This window comes from Pinus tabuliformis, chromosome 7 (assembly GCF_031772625.1).
Source record: "Pinus tabuliformis cultivar Carrire ecotype Pingquan chromosome 7, CPIR1, whole genome shotgun sequence".
Lineage (NCBI taxonomy): Eukaryota > Viridiplantae > Streptophyta > Pinopsida > Pinales > Pinaceae > Pinus > Pinus tabuliformis.
Genome location: NC_142293.1, coordinates 1,685,488,093 through 1,685,514,019, shown reverse-complemented (window position 1 = coordinate 1,685,514,019; position 25,927 = coordinate 1,685,488,093). Strand labels below are relative to the sequence as shown.

Here is a 25,927-nt window from a genome sequence, read left to right as displayed (position 1 = left end):
ATATTCACCTGAATTATTTGTTCTTAACCTTTGTAGTTGATTTCTATATTGTTTTTCTACAAGGACCTTTTAGGCCAAGAACAAGTCAAAAACGTATCTTTTATGTTTTAAGAAATAAACCCATGTTTGTTTAGATAAGTCATCAATGAAAGTTAAGAAGTAATTGAACTTGAAGAAAGAAGTAGAACAAAGTGGACCTCAAAAAAACTATGGACAAGCTACAACGGGGTTGTAGTGTGTCAAGAGACACAATTGTGAAAACTATCATACTGATTTTTTCCAACATGACCAGCATAAATGTCATCTCAACAAGAAACAAGAAGAAGACCAATCACCATATCTTGATTACAAGGTTTCTGCAATAAGTGATAGTTTAGATAACTAAATCACTTATGCCAAAGTTTGCTCAAGTTATCACTGTGAGAAATAAAAACTGAGGGAAAATAGGATGACCCAAAGTTGCCAAACTTGTACAGCCTGGTAATATCAAACTATTCCAATGGAAAGGATGTGCTTAGGATCTTTTAAATCCTCAGTTAAAAATTGGTGAGGTGAAAACTTTGTTTTTTCATCTTCACCTTAATGAGTGATATGATTTTAATAGAAGTTTTCAAGAATGACTTGAAACACATAATAAATCATTCAAATGATAATATCTACTTGAATTGTTCCAAATCCTATAAAATTAATAGGTATATCATCCATAGTTTTAAAACTCTGACTCCGACCCCGACTCGGCCGAGGATCGACTCCGACTCCGACTCCGAAACGGTAATGACTCGGCCGGCTCGATTTCAATGACTCGGTCGTTGTAAAAAATACATTAAATATTTACTTTTTTTATAAAAAACATAATTTTAAAGATTTTAAACATAGTTTTAAAGATTTTCATTCATGTTTCCAAACACACAGCATTAATATAGATGGAAGACAACATATGATCAAAGTAGGCTCATGAACCGATCCATTATATCAAAATGGTACCCAATGGCAATACATAGTCAACTATCATACATGATCAAAGACTCAAAACAAAAAACACATAACCAAGGAGGCTAGAAATCGCCTCTACAACAAAGGTAAACTGTGACCAAACTCCAATACTAGTACTACAACTACTAGCTAGTAGCTACTGGCAAAGGAGCCAAGATCATGTCAATCGATCTCTGGATCATCATTAGAGTCAGACAGGGGGCCCCATGGCTCCTCCTCATCATCATCATCTCCAACTGCAACTGTAGAAGTGGTACCACTAGCAGGTTGTGCAATTGCAATAGATGCAAGTTGATATAGAGTAGATATGCAGCTGCGCTTCTGTCGTGGCTGAGCAGAGGAAGCACCTATAATTGGAGTCCTTGCTAGTTGTGAGACTGAGGCTGGTGGATCGGGATCTGCATTCAACTGAATAACATGTTCAAGTTCAACTAATTTCTCTACATCTAAATCTAAATCAAGATCCTCATCAGGATCAAACTCTGTTGGACAACTCTCCACTACCCAATCTGATGTTGGATCAATGTCTTCCAACACAACGGGATCTGAATCAGGTCTTTTGTTCAGCAAATGGTTTCATCTAAGCCGGAGGTTGTATTGGACATAAATTAGATCATTTAACCATTTTTGATCCAAATGGTTTCTCTTCTTTGTGTTACCTGGGAGCAGCAGCGAAAACGGGAGTGGGAGCGACATTTTCAGAAGCTCCTGGTTTGGGAGCGAATCCTAGAGGAGTTCGACAACCAATGTCACTAACATCAAGGTAAATAGAGGGATTGGTGCTCTTGAGTAAATATGAGTTCCATACCCTAATACATGACAAAATTCAATGGAAACATTGCAATCCTCCAATCGTGAAATCCTGAAAAACTGATAAGTCTGCTGGATTTTGAATGAAATCTAAAATTCTACTTTCTCCATATGAAATCCAATGAGGCCGAAACCACTCTCAAACATCTTGATTCATTTCATGGTAATGTTAAAAATTTAAGTAAAAGGATGAAAACGAAGATTAAGGAGAATGTCACTTTTACTTTAAGGATTTAACATTACCATGAAATTTGAATAGCATATAAATAGTAGAGTACATTTTAGTGTGTTAAATAGGGTTTGGAAGGGGGAAATGGACCCCAAATAACATTTAGCTAATTCATAAAACACCTTGAAGTCCAAACCAATCAGCAAACCCCTTAAAATTTCATTAAAATAATGTTAAATCATTGTTTTAGTGGGTTACAGGCCACTGTTTGTGACTCAGCCGAGTCAGTACGGGAAACGACCGAGTTGGCCGAGTCATGGCTGACTCGGCCAACCGAGCCGTTTTTTGTACCGAGTCACTCTAGAGGGCAATGGAACGGACCAACTCGGTCATTTCCGTTTCGAAATGGTCATTTTTTAAAACTATGATATCATCACAAATAAGTATCTCTTAAGTGTTTTAATCATTAAGAGTAGAAAAAAAGGCTTTATTCTTAGCCATATGATAAGATTCTCTACAATCAATAAGCCACTCATTAGAAGAAGAAGTATAGATTGCTTTAAGGAGAAACCAAAAGCATAAAGTGCATGTCCATGAGAGGAAATGTTAGAAGAAGAATCAAGATGTAGGTTGTGCTTCTTTATTGCTTCCAAGGTCTCCATCACTTTAGAACATTTTAACTCCAAATTGACCATTTTTCCCACAATCATTGCAATGTCTATCAATCTTCTTACTCTTTTCATTTTGGTCCTTTGTGACCATTGGCAGTAGAAGATGTTTCAAAGGGTTTGGGGCCCTTGTTTTGCTTGTTTTCGCAAGGATGTTGCTTCTTTGGATGCTTGGTTATATATTTCTATTAGGCCACCATGGCCTTGTTAGATGTACCTATAGTGCTAATCACTCCAATATGTAAGAGCTTGTATTACTATCTAACCATAGAATGACAAAAAGATTCAAGAAAAGGTTTTTGATATGAAACCCTAGAGCTTCTTTAGTGGATAACATGTAGATAAAAAATATATGTAGAACCAAGCTTGGAAAGAATAATATATATGTAGTTCTCATCATATAGATCAACTTGATAGTCTTTATTTAAATTTCTAAAAGTTTTGAACTTATATATATATATATATATATATATATATATATATATATATATATATATATATATATATATATATATATATATATATATATAAATAATTTTCAATGCAAGGTAAATCATTAGGACTTAATGTCATGATTTGATTTTCAAGTTGATGAGATCTAATCACATTAGGTTCACAAAATATATTTTTCAACTTTTCTAATACTTCTTCAAAGTCAACCCTGAAGGTTAGCTCAATTGATCAAGTCCCCGACATTAAATCACCTTTGCTATTGATATGTCACGGGTTCAATTCTCTCAACACCCCTGAGGTCATGCTTTGTGGTTGAGCAAGTAGGAAGTGATCCCTAGAGGAGGATTTGCCTAGTGAAAATATTGCATGGAAATAGGGGTCACTGATATCCAAAGTCCATGAACCACATTATAAAACAAACAAACAAACAAACAAAAACTTTCATCTCAGTAATCAGTTTCTTGAATATGAAACCACAAATCAGGATAAATGGACATTTTCATCAATCCACATGATTCATCATTCCTCCCATTTGGCTCTCTTATCAATACTAGTGGGAGATTTTTCTTTTCCCAACGTAATTTGATATAATTCTTTACTTCCTAGTACAACCTCCATGTGATATTTCCATAAATAGTTGAAATTGGTAAGGAAAAGTTGAGTTGGAGCAACTATATATATATATATATATATATAGATATATTCAAATGTTGAAACTGATTATCTAAATAGAAAGCTCTCTCAAAAAATAGTCTATTTAAAAAATAACAACATGAAAGATAGACTTCAAATCTGAAAGTTATGCCACTTTTTGAAAAAAGACATTAATTTGTAACAAAGAACCGCATGGCACCTTAAATTTTGCCGACATGATGATGGATATTGTAGAGAGACAATTTTAAAGGCTGCCGATGTTTTTTTCCTAAAAAGAGATTCACCAATTTCTAATTTTTCTACAAATGATTCATCCAAAATTTAAGGTATAAAATTATTATACCTCAAAAATTACCAAAATTTTACAGAATTTAATTCTTTTACAGACAAATTGCAAAATGTTTTACACTTTGCATATTATGAAATAGTAAGATTTGCCAAAATTTCTAAACTTTAAGATAAATTCTCATCCTTAAAATTTTCCTTGATGTTATGAAATATATATATATATATATTCCCTCATTTAACTTTGCATATAAGTTCACTTATACAAATAAAAAATCGCTCTTACAATAAAGTTTCTTTATAAATGAAAAATGTAAGTAAAAAAAATAACTTAAAAACAATATTAAAAATATTGCATAGTGAATAAAATACACTTTATACCCGAATGCGGGTGCTTTTACTTGCCATTAATCATGGCACTCGCCACGACACCTGGGATGAGGATGGAAGGAAGACACATGTACGCGGAGGCCTGCAGCGGAGGATATCAGTTAATGCAGAAGGCAATTGAATCCAATTTGAAACAGAGCCGAGGGGACGGCGCATTCAAGTCGAGCATGGTAGCTCTGGACTCGATGCAAACCAGGATTATGGATCAACGCTCTCCTCCTGCGGAGATATCGGTCGCTACTCCTTATATTGGGACCGCCATGCCAATTTATGACCAGAATTTTCCCATTGCTGCTGGTGTTCTGAGAGGGGATACTCTGCCTTTTAGAATTTGAGGGGTCGAAAAGCGTTTGGGGTCTCTGGCCTTAGGCACCATGCCGCGAAGCAGAGGTGTGCCAAGACGGGGAGGGAGGTCCGGTATCCGAGTTGGCCCTGAACTTGAAGAATTGCATCCAATTTCTCCCATGGCCTCTGTTCCCCCATCGTCCCCTAGCTCAAAGCAGGAAAGCCTTGTTCCGCAAGGCACTTACCAAACTTTTCGTCTCAGGTTTCCTAGCCGGCTCGTCAGACCAGAGGTGGTAGTTAATCTCACGTGTACATTTCTGAGGAAGAGCCTGGAGATCCCACATCGACCTCTCCTGCCTCTGCAAGTGTTCAGGACAGTGACATGCTCCTGGGGGATATGAATGGCCTGGTGTATAGAGCTCACCGCAACGAGGAAACCCCGGCTCAGGACGCCCTGGTTCAGCATGCCCCGGCTCAGGAGGTCTCGGTTCATGCTACTTCGGTTCAAGAGGTTCTGCCGCCACCTAATTCTGCTATGGAAAGGGAAGCGCTCAACGACCACGCTCAGCCTGGATTGGGAGAGCTGTTTCAGGACGGGGAAGGGCTTGTCATCTGGCTTGACTCGCCCAGTCCGGAGAAGGGAAAGCAGCCAGCGTCGCCCAGCCGGCCAACCTAAGCTTCAACGGGTTCTTCTATCTAGTTTTTTGCAATTATGTAGATGATTATGTTGTCTTTTCCTTCTGTTCATTTCAGTCCAAGGTCTCAGTTTATCTACTGCTGTAAGTCACAGGCTATTACAGTATGCTTTCTATGTATTAGAGTCAATGGTGTAAACTGGTTCTGTCCTGCCAGTATCAATGGTGGTTTTGTCAGTTCAAGTCCATGTTATCTGAAGTCCAGGGAAAATCACTATGGACTGTGTTTTGTAAATCAGTTTAAGCAGATAGATAGTATGGTCCAGCTTCTACTGTTTGAGGAATGGCCCCGGCCTCCTCGGAAGGTCTAATCCATGTACATATTTTTACTTTCTTTAATATAGAACTAGCCTTAGAAAAAAAAAAAAAAAAATACACTTTATAATAAAGTTATGAAATAACTTAATTTTATATGAAATTTTACCAAACATAATTTAAATAAAACCCCTAAACAAGTATACTAGTGCAAAACACATACTAATAGTAAAAATAAGAGTGTTGGTGTAAGTATAAGAGTATTGGCGTTGTTATTGGAACTTTGTGTAAAAGTGCATGTTTCAATTATTATTATTATTATTTTTTTAATAACAAAAACCAAAAATATTAATTATATATATAAATCTAATATTCAATAACAAGAAGGTTAAATCTCGATTAACCAACGCATAAAATGAATGTTGCATGTAATAGCTCCGAGACTCCCATATACTCTCTGTTTTTTCAAGTAATACAAATTTATATTCAATAAAGCAAAGGAGGAGAGAATTGACCAGCCATATTAAACCCTATTCGTACAGGATCCAAGACGTAAAGTCTCTCTATTTACAAGTGATACAATTTTACTTTATTTAAAAGGAAAAAGCGATTTACAAAGCCTACTCTGCATACAGGATCCAGGATGGAAGTAGTAGCGACAAGCCTTCAATCTGGCCATGGGATCCAACAAGCTAAAATGACCCAAAAAATAATTCTAGAGCCCAAAATAAACAAAGTTCATACACTTTCTTCCATTGGCTAATTAACCTAGCCACAACGAAAAGCAAACTTAGAACAAAGAATGAATTAATAGCATAACCTTTCAAATTTAAATTGGTGATTTCATGTTGATATTGTGGAGCTTAGCTAGGACTCCCACGAGAGGGGCATTGATATACGTTGTGGGCTCAAGCTTGCTCGGATCGGCCCTGCAATCCTCAAACCTTTCATGGTGATCAGGCCCTCCTAGAACTGCACCTGTTAATTCATTTGGGTTCGGTGCTGGTCTGTGGAACAACACCATGAAACTTTTGGTACATGATATCATTGTCGACTCCACGTATATTGAAACTATTGAAGACCCTCCGTGATGAGCTTGTTGTGGATATTTGTCTCCAAAACCCATCATGAAAGACATGCCCACAGGATTTTTACCCAATATGTAATCAACCTGTAAATTTTACAATATGAAACGCAATGTAGTCGAAAGCTAAATCATTATTGCATCCAGATAACCAAGGTGGTCTCAGCTCAGATGCAAATGCGTAAGAAAATACTTTGTTGGTTTTTTTAACCTAGGTAGATATGAAAACTAATTAAATTATAATTTTGAATCTCTCAATGGAGATTTTGTTGGAATATTAATTCCAACTACTGTGCAGTGACAACGATATGGGACATTACCGATCAGCAATCGCCGATGGGCATATCGGCGAGTCAGCATATCGGCGGTAGGATTGCGATATCGCGTCGCCGATATCGCATCGACGCTTTCAAAAGGTGGCAAGCCCTTTGCACAAACATGTTTGTGATCCAATAGCCGGACCCGACGGGCATATAGCATTACGCTGTATAATATTTCAGTTCCGCCTGCGTCCAACTTTCTTGTGTTTTTTAATGTTTTTTTTCTCAAGCTTAAGTTAAAATGCATCGCATCGATGCATATCGCATCGACGGGTCGTAAATCAGAATTTTTTTATGTGATAGTGCAATATTGTGATAAGCCTGCATTAAATATAGATAGGATATTTTCAGCCGAGTAATCAATGCTATTTACTGCGGTTGGTAAACACCGGTAGGATATTTTTTTTCTTATCACTTAGAATCAGATATGATTTTAACCTATATAATGTGTAAAGAACAACAGTTCTATAATCAAGTGAGTAAGAGAGAAGTTGTTGAAGAATCTGAGAGTTTTTTGTAATTATCTGTAAACGCACAACAATGCTAAGATAGTTGAAAACAGATTCTGGAACTGGAGCATTCCTGTTGTAACCCCTCTATAGAGGAAGACTATTTTGTAACAATTTTTTTTTTATGATTAAAGATCCTGTATTGAAGTCAGTGAGCGTTGTTCTCTGTGCATTTCTTTTGTGTTTGAAATTATCAGAAATTTCCAACATGGTATCAGAGCTAGTCTAGGCACTCAGTGAGTCAAAAACAGAGTTTGTTTTTCACTGTAGGAGCTATAAGAAGCTTAGTGAGCGATTTTCTCCAGCAAAGAAAGTTTTTTTTGCTTGTTTTAAATATATACAGTCAGTATCTCTTCTTTACTTATATAAGTTAAGATGGCAGATGCTGGAACTAGTTTGACAAATTCCCAATTGCCACAGTTTAATGGGAAAAATTACAGTTATTGGTCCATAACAATGAAAGCATTTTTTGCTTCTCAAGGAATATGGGAGCTGGTTGAATCTGGCTATGCTGAACCTGCAAATGCAACAACATTGGCTGCTTTGACAGTAGCAGAAAGAGACTAGTTGAAGAGCGACAGGAAGAAGGATGCCAAAGCCCTCTTTTTCCTCTTCCAATTAGTACATGAAAGTGTTTTTCCACAGATTACAGCAGCAACAAAATCCAAGGAGGCATGGGATATTCCCAAAACTGCCTATCAAGGCATGGAGAAGGTGAAGACTACAAAGTTGCATATGTTGAGGAGAGACTTTGAAACACTCAGCATGAAGGAATCTGATACAATAGATTCATTCTTCACTCAGGTTATTGGGTTGATAACCGAGATAAGGTCTCATGGTGAGATTCTTGAAGAAAGAAGGATTGTAGAGAAGATCTTGAGATGTTTACCCTCACGGTTTGAAGATGTTGTGGTAGCAATAGAAGAAACAAAGGATCTCTCACAGTTCACAGTAGATGAACTGAGTGCTTCTCTCATATCTCACGAACACAGACTGAGTAGAGGAACAAATTCCTCTTTTGAGCAAGCATTCAAGACTCAAATGTCTTTTGGCCAAAGAAAAGGTCAAGGAAGAGCAACTAACAGAGGTCGTGGAAGAAGCCAAAACAGAGGCAGAAATAATCCTGCAAGCACAAGCGGAAGGAGCTGCAATTAGAACCAAGATGAAGGTTCACGCAAGCAGCAAGCTCATAGACAAAGGTATGACAAATCCCAAGTCCAATGTCATTATTGTAAGAAATATGGGCACTATGCCAATGAATGTAGGAAAAAAAAATGACATGAACAGTAGGCAGAATGTTAATTTTGCAAATGAAGAAGATAAGAATCCAAAGATTGTGTTGTTAACATGTAATATTGCACAAGACAAACAAGAAGATTTTTGGTTCTTAGACTCAGGTTGTAGTAATCACATGACTGGGAACATTGAAATGTTTGCCAATCTGGACGAAAATGTGAAATCTGAGGTAACAACAGGAACTGATAGTAAGATATCTGTCAAGGGTAAGGGCAGAGTGAGTATCCAAGCGAGAAATGGAGAACAAATGATTGTGCCAGAGGTATACTATGTACCTGGTCTGAAATGCAATCTTTTGAGCATTGGACAGCTCATTAACAAAGGTTACAATGTGTTCTTCAAAGACGATATGTGTACAATTAGAGACATTCCTCCAAGTAAGAAGATCATTGCATAGGTGCAGATGACCAGCAATAGAATGTTTCCTCTCAAACTTAAGGCAGACTTGAAGGAAGCAAGAACTATTGCAGCTATAACACAAGAAGTCTTTCAGGAACAAGTGAAACATGAGAATTGGTTGTGGCACTTGAGATTTGGACATCTCAATTTCGGAGGCTTGAATATATTGCACAGAAAGGGAATGGTAAAGGGATTGCCATTGATCGAGAAATTGGACAGTCTTTGTGAAGGCTGCATCTTGGGCAAGAAACACAAAGAAATCTTTCCAGCAGGAAAGGATATAAGGGCAAAAGCACCCTTAGAAATTGTTCACTCTGATGTGTGTGAACCGATGCAAATACCATCATTTACCGGAAATAAATATGTTTTAACTTTCATTGATGATTACACCAGAAAGACATGGGTGTATATGTTGAAACAGAAGAGTGAAGTGTTTGAGAAATTCCGCCACTTCAAAACTCTTGTTGAAAAACAGTGTGGGCATTTTATCAAAGTGCTCAGAACAGATAGAGGAGGAGAGTACATCTCCAAATACTTTCTGCGATTTTGCAGAGAAAATGGCATACAAAAGCAGTTCACCATGGGGTATACACCTCAGCAAAACGGTATTGCCAAAAGGAAGAATAGGACCATTCTTCACATGGTCAGAAGTATTTTTTGGTCAATTTAGTGATATCTAAGTTGCAACTTTTAAATGTCAACCCGGGGCTCGTAAGCTGATGAAGTGAGGTGTACTATATGTACTTAGATAACCTTTTCTTAATCTTTTGTCGCTTTTATCTTTTTGGTTTGTTTTTAATTTATCTTTCCTAATGTGATGTGATGGAGATGTAATCAAGCGAGTGAATGTGTGTGTTTGTGGAAACTTCTAAATGATTTCTTGAAATTTAAAGAGTATTCTAAAGAAAGCTTGAACAATAACTGAAATGAAATCAAAGCTTTAAAGGAAAGTAAAGGCATCAAATAAAAGACCAATGGCATCGGCCCAGTACCTCTACTGCTGATGAAAATGAAAATGAAAATGACATCTACATTAACTCAATTAAAAACAAGAACAACTACTTTAACTCTTCAATTAAATCTTAAGCAATGTAAAATCTAGGTGACAAATCACACCACTTAATTTTCCCTTAACCTTTTTGCCTTCAGCTGGATTGATCATGTAAGAAAGAGTTATGAGCAAGTTAGCAATGTGAGTCTTAAAACAAAATAAACCAAGCTGCACTAAGTGATATTTTGGCTCTACTAAAGTTAGTTGATTATGATAAAAAGAGCCATCAAAAGATGAACAACTTGATAAGCTATGAGCAGAAAGTAAAGTGCAAACTAAAGCAATGATACTAATGAAAATAAAAAATAAAGATCAGCAGTCTAGATAAGACGATCACAACTGCCACTAGTTGTAAAAAGAGAAGAAAGAAAACTATCCCGGGCTCCTAAGAAATCTGCAAAAACACACTGATCAGTCATGAACAAAAGTGTAGAAATGTAAATCAGCATAATTCAAAGTTTATGTACAATAATATACATGTTAAAAGGAAATAAAATGCAACAATTCAAACTGTACATTAATATACATGAAAATCAGAAAGAAGAAATGCAAGAAAATAAAGTAAAGACTACTATATAGTGGTTGTAGCAGACAGGGGCCCTCCGCCTACTTCAACCAATCCAAAAGATCAGTTACACGCTTAGAAACAGAATGGTCTTCTCATGTATTAACAGCACATATGAAAAATACGGTGGGGAGCTCACAAAATGCTTATAACAATATGTCTCAACAAAGTTTACAACTGATTACAAAGACTAAAAGACTAACTATCCAGCGTTTAGAGATGCTTTATTTATAGCAGAGAAAGCAAACTAACTTAACGCAAACTGGGCTATTCTATCAGCTGTGTAAAAACACGTAATCTGGCATCGTCCTTAGATTTAGGCAACGGTCGTTATGGGCTATCAGTCTTCTGTTGGATTCTTGTTTCCCACAGTCCTCGTGGCTGAGGAAGAGGCCAGCTGTTCTTTACGTGCTCCAAACCGAACACGCAGAGCCGTGCCACCGCTAATGACCTCCGTTTGACCGTTTTTACTTCCGCGTTGACCACGGGTTTATATGACCAGTTTGGGTGAGTTGGAAGGACACACACCATGTCCTTGGTTCCACGAACTTTCCCATGTGGCTCTTCTACCCGGAGGACACCTGGAACATAGCATTTAAGAAAACAGCTGCGGAATCCTGGGTTGGCTGCGGAAACCGGGATCAGCTGCGGAAACCCTGTGTGAGCTGCAGAAACGCAACACTTTGTACCAAAATTCTAAACCAACAAGAGTCGTTAGCATAATTATCAAATCATGTAAAAAGTCCTATAATACAATGATTTGAGCAATTTGATGAAGGAAATGAGTGGCAAAAGAAGGAAATGAGTAGGAAAAGGAGGCTGAGAGGATGTGTAAAGAAGTGCAGGTTTGAGGCTCAACATAACCCCACCGTGAAGATGTTGCATGTCCTCATGCAACCAAAACTTTGTCATTTTTCAATCCATATGCTCAGATGCTTCTGCCAAAACATCCAGCCTTCTTCTCTTTCTTCTTGCTGCCAAAATTGTCCTTGGTTTTCTGACTAAACACTTGAATTTCAAATTGATCAAGGCCCTGCTCAGCTTCTTACATTTTCTCTTCAATTTTCTGTTCTCTTCTGCCAAAGTCCTAAGTGAAGCATGGTATTGTCATGGACAATTTTTTCCACCTTGCTTTGTTCTTTCAATTCTTCGTTTTCTTGTTTAATATGCTAGTTCAGGACTTCTAGCTCAAACACCTCCTGTTTTAAAGATTTGACCTGTTCATCAAGGGGCAATATAGTGCTCAGACCTGCAACTGATTGCTCTAAGGTCTCCAAATAATTGTATACCTCCTGCTGGTCAGGGTCAATGTCAGGTGTTCTTCTTGGGCTCTGTTCAAATTCAAATTCTGTTTGAGGCTCTGGCTGAAAGGGACTTTCTTCACGTGGAGGAGTGGACTCAACACGTGGGGAACTTGATTCTATAACTTGCTGAGCTGGACCTTTTTCAGGTGTTCCTAAGTCAATGAAATGTGATTGTTTAGTCACACTCGTTTTTCCTTTAAGTCTACTGCTTCTTCTCACTTGTGCACTAGTGCTCTTTTGCTAGGCACTTCGTTGTTCTTTTTGTTTCTTCTTTGAGAGGGCAACAACTTGAAGTTGTGCTAGTCTATCAGCTAAGGTTTGAGAGTCTTCTTCTACTGAAGGTTCAGGTGATGGATGTGATTCTTGAACAATTGTTTTCCCTTTATCCTTTTTCTGCTTCTTAGTTCTGGCTCCCTCCTCTTCTTCTTGAGAAATTTCTTGGGTTTCTACTATAGGAGGATCTTGGGCTGCAACATCTTTTCCTCTTCTCCTACTTCTTTTTGGGATTCTAGGGGAGCTGCTAGAGCCTTCAGTTACCTCTTGGAAATGGTTTCTGATTAGAAACTTTTCCCATGTATCCTTGTTATTTTTCAACTACTCTTCAATCAAAATTCTAATGAGCCCGTGATGATACAAGTGGGGTTCAATATGTCCTACATGCTTTTGGACAGTGGAACTCATTTTCTTTAGGCTTATTAACAAAAAATAGGGTAAGTTGAGGGCATGGCCTTTCATGAAATTCATCATAATTCTTGCATGGTACATATACATAGTGCCAAAGCGGCCCTCACATGTGATAAACTTTTGAACAAGAAATAACAATGCAGACCACTCTTCCTTAATTATATGCACAGGAATCCCTTTAGTGAATATTGAAGTGTCCATACCTGGGTTCTTAAGCATGTTTTTCCATTCCTGATCTTCCACTACTCTGTTCTTGAACCATCGTTCTCCTTGCTGAGGTAAACCGGTTGCTGTGGCTATGGTGGTCTCTGTTATTGTGAACTTCAGGTCCCCTACTTCCACGATATTTCCATTGAAGGACCGGGCAAATGCCTTCATTACCTCTTTATGATACCCTTTGAATTCTTGAATAAACTTTAACCATTTTGCTTTCTGTAGTGCCTCCTTCGTCTGTGGGTACCCTTCTAAATACTTTGGACCCTCAGGTTCTGCTCTAAGCAGCTTCCCCATCTTCGGCTCTCAACTTCGGCTGAAGCTTTGACTGTGTATGGATGCTCAAGGAGGATGTTCACTGGAAAAATGGGTGGATTACGGCTATAAGTGGAGTAGTCGATGCTTACGAGAAAAAACACAGGTGGATTACGGCTGTAAGTGGAGTAGCCGTAACGAAATGTAAGCGTATTGCAAACTGTAATCGGGGTTTGAACAGAGATGTGGAGTTTGCAGCAGAAACGAGAGTGGAAATGGTGTGAGTACGAGATATTAGAAGACAAACATGGGAAATGAGTTCCTGCATGCGGTGAATGGAGTGATAAGTAGATGGAATAACGGCCGAATCCTTAAGAGTCTGGTGGCTTGCACACGTCTTCAATCGTTGGCTGCGGAAATGACGGTAAGGAGAGTCGTGGTACATTGGGTTACGTCACAGAGGTACGGCCAGTAATGGAGGAGCAACCTCGTCTCAAGTTTTGAATAAATGATGACTAGGGGACCGTTAGAGAGGTATGAGGTGGATTAAGCATTACCGTGGAAGAGGAGTGGGGTGATCTTGCCAAATCATTGTATTTAGTGGCTCTTACCACGATTCAATAATTATGAATAAAACGACATTAAATTGTTGTTCGGAAAAGAATTTTGATCATACCTTCATGAGTTTGCCGTGTGTTGATTAAGGTTGCTGATCCACTATTGCTTTCTGACCTTGCGGGTGCCTCATATCCTTGCTGCCCTTTGGTGATGATGATACCTCTGATTGTGATTTTTTTTCTTTTGAAAACAGAGTGGTCATGGTTGTAGAGACAGAGTGTTCTGGCTGCGGAAATCGTTTCGAGCTGCGGAAACTGGTGTTAGCTGCGGAAACGGTTCCCAGATGCGGAAACTGAGACAACACTCTGTTCACTTCACAAAATAGTTAGAAAAAGAACTAACTGAATGAAATAGTCCCGAGGGGGACTTTTATTGATGGAATGGAGTGAGATGAATGAAATGGAATGAAAAAGAAGTGGAATGGAGATGATGGGATGGATGAACTGAAATGGCGAATGAGATGGAAAGAGAGAGATAGAGATTTTTTTTTGGAATATACAAAGTGTCAGGTGCCCCTGATTTTCACCTTATATTTTCTGCATAAGATTGCCAATTCAAGATTGGATTTCAGGCTTATACAAGAGACTTTTTTTCTTTTTTCTTTATTTTTTTCTTTTTTTTTTTTTTTTTTTTAACTGAAAGAAACAAAGACTAGGTTGATGGAGGAGAAGAATTCTTCTCCACCAGCCTCATTGCAGAATCTTCTTGGAACATTTTAACAAATTCCTCCTTTGAGAGTGGCTTGTGGTAAATTTTCAATCGGTGGCCATTCACAATGAGAGGAGTCTGAAACTCATCAATGGTCTTTACTCGAACTGCTCCATTTCTAAAGACATCATCAATCTCATATGGTCCAAGCCAATGAGTTTGAAATTTTCCTTTGAAGTCCTTAAACTTGGAATCAAACAATAGTACCCAATCTCCCTTCTGAAACTTTTTCTCTTTGATGTATCGATCATGCCACTTAGTTCTTTGGTGCTGAACTAGATCAGTCCTTAAAATTGCATCTTGTCTTATCTCATCTAGCTCATTCAGCTGCTCCATTCTGTGCTTTTGGGCTTCTGATAGATTCATTCCCAACTGAACTGCCATCTTGAAGGTCTTGATTTGAAACTCAATGGGGAGCAAGACTTCTTTCCCATAAACAAGTTCATAGGGAGAATGTCTCGTTGTGTTCCTCCATGTAGTTCTATAGGCCCATAAGGCTTCAGGAAGCCTTTCTACCCAATCTCTTCTATGGAGATGAACAATTTTGGTGATGATGCTCTCAAGAACTTTATTTGTGGATTCCACTTGACCATTTGCTTGCGGATGGTATGGAGTAGATTTTCTATGCTTAATTTTGTATTCTTCCATCAGCTTCTCCATCAAGTTAGATGTAAATTGGCTTCCCTGATCTGTTACAATTTCTCTTGGGACACCAAAACAAGTAAAAATATCCTCAAAAAGAAATTGAACAACTGAATTTTCAGTGCCAGAAGGCAATGCCTTGGCTTCTACCCATTTAGTAACATAATCAGTGCAAACCAATATATACTTCTTTTGTTTAGATGGTGGATTGATAGGTCCAATGAAATCTAAAGCCCATTTTTCAAAGGGTTCGATGAGTACCTGTGGTTGTAATGGCATTTCATTTGAAAGAGTTGGTCTCCCACCTCTTTGGCAGCTGTCACACCTTCTAACATATTGTTTTGCATCTTTGAAGAGAGAAGGCCAATAATATCCCAGAGAAAGGATTTTATAGGCAGTCCTCTTGTCAACAAAGTGTCCACCGCACGGTTCATCATGACATGCCTTAAGGAATGTCAGGCATTTCATCTTCCCGAACACATCTTCTGATCACACAATCTAGCCCTGTTTTGAACAATTCATTAGAAATCCATGAATACTTTGAACTTCCTGAATGATTTTCCTTTTCTCATTAGGAAATAAGTGTGGAGGTAGCTTCCCTATAACCAAATAATTAGCAATGTCTGCATACCAAGGGGTTTTAGTAGTTATTGCAAACAAATATTCATCTGGAAACTTATCCTCTACAGGAGAATCTTCATTAGTATTTTGGATTCTAGACAAGAAATCAGCTTCTGTATTTTGTTTCCCTGGTCTATCTAACACAGTAATATTGAATTCTTGTAAAAGTAAAATCCATCTTGTAACTCTGCCATTAGTAACAGGTTTATTCATGAGATATCTAATTGCAGAATGATCAGTATGGACAAAAGTTTCATAGCCAGTTATATAATGTCTAAACTTGTTGATTGCATGAACAACGGCTAAGAACTCTTTTTCAGTCATAGGATAATTTAACTCAGTGGGAGTCAAATTTTACTGGTGTAGTAAATGGCATAAGGGACCAAATCCTTTTTTCCCAAGACAACTCTTAGAGCTGTATCTCAAGCATCTGTAGAAATATGGAAAGGAAGTTTCCAATTTGGCCCTCTCAGAATGAGTGCTTCAAATATCCTTGTTTTTAAAGCTTCAAATGTAGATTGGCATTCAGGATCCCATTTGAATTCACAGTCTTTTGTAAGTAATTTGAAGAGTGGAGATGCTATCTTGGTGAAGTTTTCAATAAATCTTCTATAATATCTAGTAAACCCAAGAAAACTTCTAACATCTTTCCGACAATTTGGAATAGGTAATTTGGAGATGACTTCAACTTTTGATCTATCAACTTTAATTCCATCTCCTGAAATATGATGTCCTAAAACAATCCCTTCAGTAAACATCATGAAGCGCTTTTCATGACTTAATGAAAGATTTGTTTCTTTACATCTTATAAGGACTTTTTCGAAATTTTCTAATGCTTCTTCAAATGAGTTACCATAAACTGTAAAATCATCCATATAGACCTCTACACAATCATGAATTAGATCGGAAAAGATTCCTAATACTGCCCTTTGAAATGTTGCGGGTGCATTACATAATCCAAAAGGAAGTACTCAGTAAGCAAAAGTCCCCCATGGATAGGTAAATGTGGTTTTGTCCTGATCTTCAGGTGCTACCTGAATCTGATTGTAACCACTAAAACCATCCAGAAATGAGAAATACTTTTTACCTGCTAAAGTATCTAATACTTGATCAATAAAGGGCAAAGGAAAGTGATCCTTCAAAGTTGCTTTATTCAATTCCCTATAATAAATGCAAACCCTCCATTTACCATTCTTTTTAGGTACTATAACCAAAGGAGAAACCCACCGGCTATCTGAAATGGGGTAAATGAAGTTTACATTAAGTAACTTTTGGAGCTCTTCTTTCACTATTTCCCTAAGGTTTGGATTCATCCTTCTTTGAGGTTGTCTGATTGGTCTACTATTTTCCTCAATATAGATGTGATGAATGCAAGTCTTCGGGTCAATACCTTTCATATCTGTATATTCCCATGCAAATGCAGTAGAATGATTTTGCAAGACTTTGGTTAGCTCTTCCTGTTGTGATTTTTCCAAGTTTTTGTTGATATTCAGTGTTTTTCCTAGAAAAATATCAATGGCAGAACTACCAAACTCTTCCATAGAGAAAAGAGACATTTGTCTAGATGATAGACACTCAATGTCAGAATCCAACTGAAATTCTGTGTGGTCATATTCTGAAGATGGTTCAAAATTTTCTAATGTGTTCAGAATTTGACTATCTTCACTAATCTCAGAAATGGTAAAGACAGGTTGTATAGTATCTTCATCATCAACCCACTCATTATCCCCTATTTCTGTAATTGCTTTTGCTGGAGGATACAGATTGAACTTCTTTGTCGAATTACCATCAGAAATATACATATCCCCAGACCTACAACTTATGAAAGCATCAACTGTGGCTAGCTAAGGTCTTCCTAAAATAAGAGGATGTCCTCCAAGATTACTCTTGGGGGTTAAAATCATGAAATCCACTAGATATTCCCAAGAGTCTAGGGAGACTGGAATGTCTTCTAATACACCATCTGGTTTAATAATTGATCGATCTGCAAGTTGCAATAAAGTAGGTGTAAAAAGAAGATTAGGAAGTTTTAGCTGGTCCATAGTCTGTCTACTCATGATGTTGATAGCAGCCCCTAAATCAATCAAAGTATTTGGTATTTCTACCCCATTGATATGTGTTTTGACAATTGGACTACCGGGATCTACATATTTCTGCATAGTAATATTTCCCGTCATGATATCTGCAATTTTTCCTACCAGATGGATCCTTTTGGTATCTCTTGGTTTCCTTCCTGGTCTTTTAAGACTCAACTCCTTTATTGTTTTTGCTAGAATAGGAATCTCTTTAATGGCTTGTAACAAGGGAATCTTGATACAGAGATTTTTCAATTCATCTAGAAAATTATAGTCAAGCAACCAAATTTGTTTTTCCACTCCTTTATCAATTTGTAATCTTTTGGGGAAAGGAGGTGTGGATAAGGATGCAGGTTGCTCAACTATGGGAGTTGTGGGGGTTAATTCTTTTTCTTTTTCTTTTTGAGTGTTTTGGTTTTGAAGAGATGCTTCAGAACCCTTATTGGCTTCAAGAGACTCTTCCTCAAAAATGCTTTGCTTTTGATCATTTATAGAAGGTTTATCTAAGACTCTACCTGATCTGAGTTGTACTTCATTGAGAGGAACAATCATATAGGTAGGAAATTGCTGACCTTCCATCATGTAGGCATTTTGAGGGTTTTTATTATTGGGGTTTGGAAATGGCTGAGAAGGAAGTTGATTTGACTTTTGTTGGAATGGAAGCAAGAGTTGAGAATTTGGATTCTGTTGGGAAGGTTTTTGTTGTGGAAATGGCAATGATAGTTGTGGATTTTGATTTGGAAGTTGTGGAGCTTGTTGGTTTTGAAAAGATGGAGGATATTGGTAAAACTGAGCAAATCTTCCATAAGGATTTTGCATACCTTGTACCCATGATTGAAAAGAATTTTGAGGTTGGGACCAAGGTTGTTGCCAAGGATTCCAATTTGGTTGGGGTTGAAAATTCATAGAGTTGTTAAACCCTTGATTTTGTTGCCCCTGCCAAGGTCTCCTTGCAACAAAACAGAGAGATTCAATTGTATTTGGATCTTCTTGAAAGACAGCTTTGAGCCCAGGAATTGAAGGACAATCCTTGGTCTCATGGTTCTCTGAACAGATTACACATGTTTCTACAACTTTTGCATCCAAGGGACATTCCCTTAGAGCATGTTTCTTTCTACACTTTGGGCAAAAGATGGCCAAAGCCTCAGCTTCTTCTTTCTGCTTATTGTGAATCTTAAGGGTGTCTAGTTGCTCACTAAGACTCCCTAAGATATCAGTTTTGAATTCATCAAGCATGTTGCCAATCTCAGCCCTACTTACTGATCCAGTTGTAGATTTATTTGCTCTGATGAGAGAAGGATCTCTAGGCCCTTTTTGAGTTTTGGATTTCCCTCTTGAGAGATGGACACATAATTCTGCTATATCAGAAAGTGGAAGTTGAGATACATCTCCTTTTCCCATCATATTCAAAAGATCTATCCATTCATCTCTAATGGCTTTTAGTAAAAGGGCTTTCAAGGTCTCCTCATCCAAGTTACTCATTTTTGCTCTTTTCAGATTATATTGAAATCTTTCAATTAATTCCTCCAAGTTTTCATCTTCTTTTTGCATCATTTTGAATACCTCATCCTTGTGATTGGTGGGCATACAATAGTCCAGGTACCTATCCAAAAATGTCTATTTCATATCATTCCAAGACCTAATGGATTGAGTGAGTAATCCCATGAACCATTTCAAGGTTGATCCTTTCAATGTTGAAGGAAACAATTTGAGTTTTTGAGAGTCATCCAGATAATCATAAGTTCGACACACTACCTCAAACTCAAATAGAAATGTTTCAGGGTCCTCATTCCTAAACCCATGGAAGTTTGGGAGGACAGATGGTGAGATGTTTTTCATTGTAGCTCGGGAGTCCTCATCAACTATAGGAAACCCGAATGAGTTATCCCCATCCCTATTTCCTCCATTGTTACCTCTACCTCCTCCATTGTTTCCTCCTCCTCCTCTACCTCTACCTCTACCAAATCCAGTTGGTCCTTCCTCTGTCATGGTAGTTTCCCTGGAGACTTCAGAGTCTTCTGGTTCTTCTACTAAGGGTGTATGAGAAGGAATTTCTCCCTCTTCTTCAGGTGATTCTACTTCTTCAATTACAATTTGTCTCTCTAGAGAAAGAAGGAAAGGATCTCTCTCTAATTCAGATTCGATGGAAGGTATGGGAGAGTCGACTCCTGCTTCTTGAATTTAAGGAATCCTAGGGCTAGGAGTGTAAGTTGGAGATGATGGAGGTGTCTCTTGTCTATTCCTTGAAGTAGATGGAGTTGTAAAAATCGAAATTTTGGCTCTAGCTAAAAACCTTCCCCTAGAATCTCTTGCCCTATGCATGTCATTTTTTTTATTTTTTCTTCAAGTCAGGCTAATAATTCTCTTTCTGATCTTCCAGGTCACTCTAGGTGCAAGAAGAGAGCATACTCAAGAAACTATTAAACCAATAACTCTCCCTTTTCTGATCCTCCAGATTACATTAAGTGCAAGAGGAGAGCATACTTTGAGATGTTATCAATTTCCTTCCTTGAAATTTTCTTATTGTGTTTTTTTTTTAAGAATCTGGCTACCTAATTTCACTTCCCCGGCAACGGCGCCAAAAATGTTTGGTCAATTTAGTGATATCTAAATTGCAAATTTTAAATGTCAACCCGGGGCTCGTAAGCTGATGAAGTGAGGTGTACTATATGTACTTAGATAAACTTTTCTTAATCTTTTGTCGTTTTTATCTTTTTGGTTTGTTTTTAATTTATCTTTCCTAATGTGATGTGATGGAGATGTAATAAAGCGAGTGAATGTGTGTGTTTGTGGCAACTTCTAAATGATTTCTTGAAATTTAAAGAGTATTCTAAAGAAAGCTTGAAAAATAACTGAAATGAAATCAAAGCTTTAAAGGAAAGTAAAAGCATCAAATAAAATACCAATGGAATCGGCCCAGTACCTCTACTGCTGATGAAAATGAAAATGAAAATGACATCTACATTAACTCAATTAAAAACAAGAACAACTACTTTAACTCTTCAATTAAATCTTAAGCAATGTAAAATCTAAGTGACAAATCACACCACTTAATTTTCTCTTAACCTTTTTGCCTTCAGCTGGATTGATCATGTAAGAAAGAGTTATGAGCAAGTTAGCAATGTGAGTCTTAAAACAAAATAAACCAAGCTGCACTAAGTGATATTTTGGCTCTACTAAAGTTAGTTGATTATGATAAAAAGAGCCATCAAAAGATGAACAACTTGATAAGCTATGAGAAGAAAGTAAAGTGCAAACTAAAGCAATGATACTAATGAAAATCAAAAATAAAGATCAGCAGTCTAGATAAGACGATCAAAAATGCCACTAGTTGTAAAAGGAGAAGAAAGAAAATTGTCCCGGGCTCCTAAGAAATCTGCAAAAACACACTGATCAGTCATGAAAAAAAGTGCAGAAATGTAAATCAGCATAATTCAAAGTTTATGTACAATAATATACATGTTAAAAGAAAATAAAATGCAGCAATTCAAACTGTACATGAAAATCAGAAAGAAGAAATGCAAGAAAATAAAGTAAAGACTACTATACTGTGGCTGTAGCAGACAGGGGCCCTCCACCTACTTCAACCAATCCAAAAGATCAGTTACACGCTTAGAAACAGAATGGTCTTCTCATGTATTAACAACACATATGAAAAATACGGTGGGGAGCTCACAAAATGCATATAACAATATGTCTCAATAGAGTTTACAACTGATTACAAAGACTAAAAGACTAACTATCCAACGTTTAGAGACACTTTATTTATAGCAGAGAAAGCAAACTAACTTAACGCAAACTGGGCTATTCTATCAGCTGTGTAAAAACACGTAATCTGGCATCGTCCTCGGATTTAGGCGACGGTCGTTATGGGCTATCAATCTTCTATTGGATTCTTGTTTCCCACGGTCCTCGTGGCTGAGGAAGAGGTCAGTTGTTCTTTACGTGCTCAAAACCGAACACGCAGTGTCGTGCCACTGCCAATGACCTCCGTTTGACCGTTTTTACTTCCGCGTTGACCACGGGTTTATATGACCAGTTTGGGTGAGTTGGAAGGACACACACCATGTCCTTGGTTCCATGAACTTGCCCATGTGGCTCTTCTACCCGGAGGACACCTGGAACATAGCATTTAAGAAAACAGCTGCGGAATCCTGGGTTGGCTGCGGAAACCGGGATCAGCTGCGGAAACCCTGTGTGAGCTGCGGAAACGCAACACTTTGTACCGAAATTCTAAACCAACAACAGTCGTTAGCATAATTAGCAAATCATGTAAAAAGTCCTATAATATAATGATTTGAGCAATTTGATGAAGGAAATGAGTGGCAAAAGAAGGAAATGAGTAGGAAAAGGAGGCTGAGAGGATGTGTAAAGAAGTGGAGGTTTGAGGCTCAACAAGTATTCTAAAGGCAAAACACTTGCCACATGAGTATTGGGCAGAAGCTGTCACTTACACAGTTTACATCTTGAATAGATGCCCAACTAAAGCTGTCACGAACAAAATACCAGAAGAAGCATGGAGTGGTCAAAAGAAAACTGTCACTCACATGAGAATATTTGGTTGTGTAGCATACGCACATGTACTGGATCAGCTAAGGAAGAAGCTTGACAGTAAAGGGGAGAAGTGTGTCCTCATTGGCTATTCTGAGGAGTCAAAAGCATACAAACTCTATAATCCATCCACCAAGAAATTGATAGTAAGCAGAGATGTGCAGTTCATTGAAGATGAAGCTTGGGATGGAAGCTTAGAGAAGACAGTGAATGTGAAAACAATTGTGTCTCATGAAGAAGATGAGGAAGGGACAGCAGCAAATAATCCTTCCTTGGTGGCTCCTCCTCCACCACAGCAAGTACAAAAAACCACAGCACAAGCTGGAATTCGAACAGCCTTGAGAAGTCAAGGTAGTGCTTCTCCAAGCACATCACAGGGATCATAAATACCCTCAAGTTCGGATGGAACTCCAAGCACACCAAGAAGACCAAGATTCAGATATCCGAATGAGATTTATGAACAAGGAGAGGTAAGTAACAATAACGGTATGAATTCATTATTCACTTTGTATTGTCATGTTGATGACCCAGTTCATTTTGAAGATGTTGTAAATGAAGATAAATGGATTGAAGCAATGAATGAAGAAATTAATGCAATTGAGAAGAGTAAAACATGGGAGTTAGTGGACCTCCCTGTAGGCAAAGATGCCATTGGAGTTAAGTGGGTCTATAAGACCAAAAGCAATGCTGAAGGAAAGATTGACAGGCACAAAGCAAGACTTGTTGTGAAAGGCTACAAGTAGCAACAAGGCAAAGACTATGATGAAACCTTTGCACCAGTAGCAAGAATGGAAATAGTTAGAACAGTTTTGTCTATTGCGGCACAACAGAAATGGAAGATTTATCAGATGGATGTTAAAGCTGCATTCCTGAATGGAGTGTTAAAAGAAGAAGTTTATGTTGAACAACCTCCAGGCTATGAAGTTGAAGGCCAAGAGCATAAAGTCTGCAAACTGAAGAAGGCTCTTTATGGGCTGAAGCAAGCTCCAAGAGCTTGGTACAACAGAATAGATGCTTATCTAATTGAGAATGGGTTTGATAAGTGTGATGGTGAACCCACACTCTACATAAAGGAGAATGACGGTAAGATTCTTATTGTTGTTTTATATGTAGATGATTTTATTTTTACCAACAATGGTGCCTCTCTCATTGTTGATTTTAAAGCAGTCATGAAAAGTGAATTTGAAATGACTGACTTGGGCTTCTTAAGATATTTTCTTGGAATTGAAGTAGACCAAAGTGAAAATGGTGTTTTCATTTCTCAAGTTAAATATGTAGAAACAATGTTAAAGAGATTTAACATGCAGAACAACAAGGCAGTTGTGACTCCAATTGTAATAGGGTTGAAATTGACCAAAGAAGACATCAACAAAGATTTTGATCCAAAATTGTACAAAAGCATAGTTGGCAGTCTTATGTACTTAACTGCAACTAGGCCAGACATTATGCACGTTGTGAGTTTAATCTCCACATTTATGGAAAGACCAAAAGAGACTCATTGGCAGGCAGCCAAGAGGATTCTAAGTGTTGATGATAGGAAAAGTACATTGGGATATGTGTTTCATATGGGATCGGGAGCCATCTCATGGGCTTCCAAGAAGCAACCAGTGGTGTCTTTGTCAACAGCAGAGGCAGAGTATGTGGTAGCAACAGCAGCGGCATGCCAAGCAGTGTGGCTGAGAAGAGTTCTCAGAAATTTGTGTCATGAACAAGAAAAGGGCACAACCATTTACTGTGACGATAGCTCGGCAATAGCATTGTCTAAAAAATCTGTCTTTCATAAAAGGACAAAGCATATTGACACCAAATTTCACTTCATACGTGAATTGGTTAACAATAGTGAGATTGTTTTGCAGCACTGCAAAACAGAGGATCAATTAGCCGACATCTTCACAAAACCATTGGGAAAGAAAAGCTTTGATCATTTCAGGAAATGTCTGGGTATGATTGAACGCCCAGTAGTTGAAATTAAAGGGGAGTGTTGGAATATTAATTCCAACTGCTGTGCAGCGACAACGATATGGGACATTGCCGATCAGCAATCGCCGATGGGCATATCGGCGAGTCTGCGTATCGGCGGGATGGAGCATCGGACGTATCGGCGGTAGCATTGCGATATCGCATCGCCGATATCACATCGGCGCTTTCAAAAGGTGGCAGGCCCTTTGCACAGATATGTTTGTGATCCGATAGCCGAACCCGACGGGCATATATCATTATGCTGTATAATATTTCAGTTCCGCCTGCGGCCAACTTTCTTGTGTTTTTTAATGTTTTTTTTTTCTCAAGCTTAAGTTAAAATGCATCACATCGATGCATATCGCATCGGCAGGTCGTAAATCGGCATTTTTCTATGTGATAGTGCAATATTGTGATAATCATGCATTAAATATAGATAGGATATTTTCAGCCGAGTAATCAATGCTATTTACTACAGTTGGTACACACAGGTGGGATATTTTTTTTCTTATCACTTAGAATCAGATATGATTTTAACCTATATAATGTGTAAAGAACAGCAGTTCTGAGTAAGAGAGAAGTTGTTGAAGAATCTGAGAGTTTTTTGTAATTATCTATAAACGCACAACAGTGCTAAGATAGTTGAAAACAGATTCTGGAACTGGAGCGTTCCTGTTGTAACCCCTCTATAGAGGAAGACTATTTTGTAACAATTTTTTTTATGATTAAAGATCCTGTATTGAAATCAGTGAGCGTTGTTCTCTGTGCATTTCTTTTGTGTTTGAAATTATCAGAAATTTCCAACAGATTTTAATTTTGAATTTCTCAATAGAGACTTTTGTGAATAAAATTATTTAGATATTGTCTTCAAGATCCATCACAAATGTATATATGTAATGTGATGGATTAGAGAAAACAGATATCTAACTAACTTTGAATTTCTTAAATTCTGAAAATGTGGAAATAGATACACTAGTATGATAAGTTGTTATGGTCCTTTATTAAATATTTTGCAAAAAGGAAAAATCCAATATGTATATGTACTTGTTTTTTGGCAAATGCAATCAGGTTGCTTGGTTCATAGATTTTATCGCCACATTGCAGGGATTGCTTGTATTTTGATAACAAATCATTGTATACTGATACAAGGAATGATATGGTTGTAGCGTATTTGCACAGTCTCTGACATATAACAATCCTCCTGTCCAAATGCAACAGATTAAACATTGTTAAGGAGCTTAACTTTGAAACCCATAGCATAAGGGGAAATTTTCAATTACCTGGTGTTGTGGAAAGTTTGAAATGAGCAGTTTCTGGAAGAACTGATTAGAGAAATGCTTCTGCTTTCTTTCTGTAAACTTCCAAGTTGGATTCTCCAGAGAAATATAGCTGCCATGTTTTATTATTTGTTTTATG

At 37.7% G+C, this 25,927-nt stretch overlaps 1 pseudogene; it reads right to left on the bottom strand.

The window, feature by feature from the left end:
• Window positions 1–6,486: 6,486 nt before the first annotated feature.
• Window positions 6,487–25,907, bottom strand: LOC149254989 (endoglucanase 2 pseudogene; annotated as a pseudogene).
• Between the last annotated feature and the right edge of the window lie 20 nt (window positions 25,908–25,927).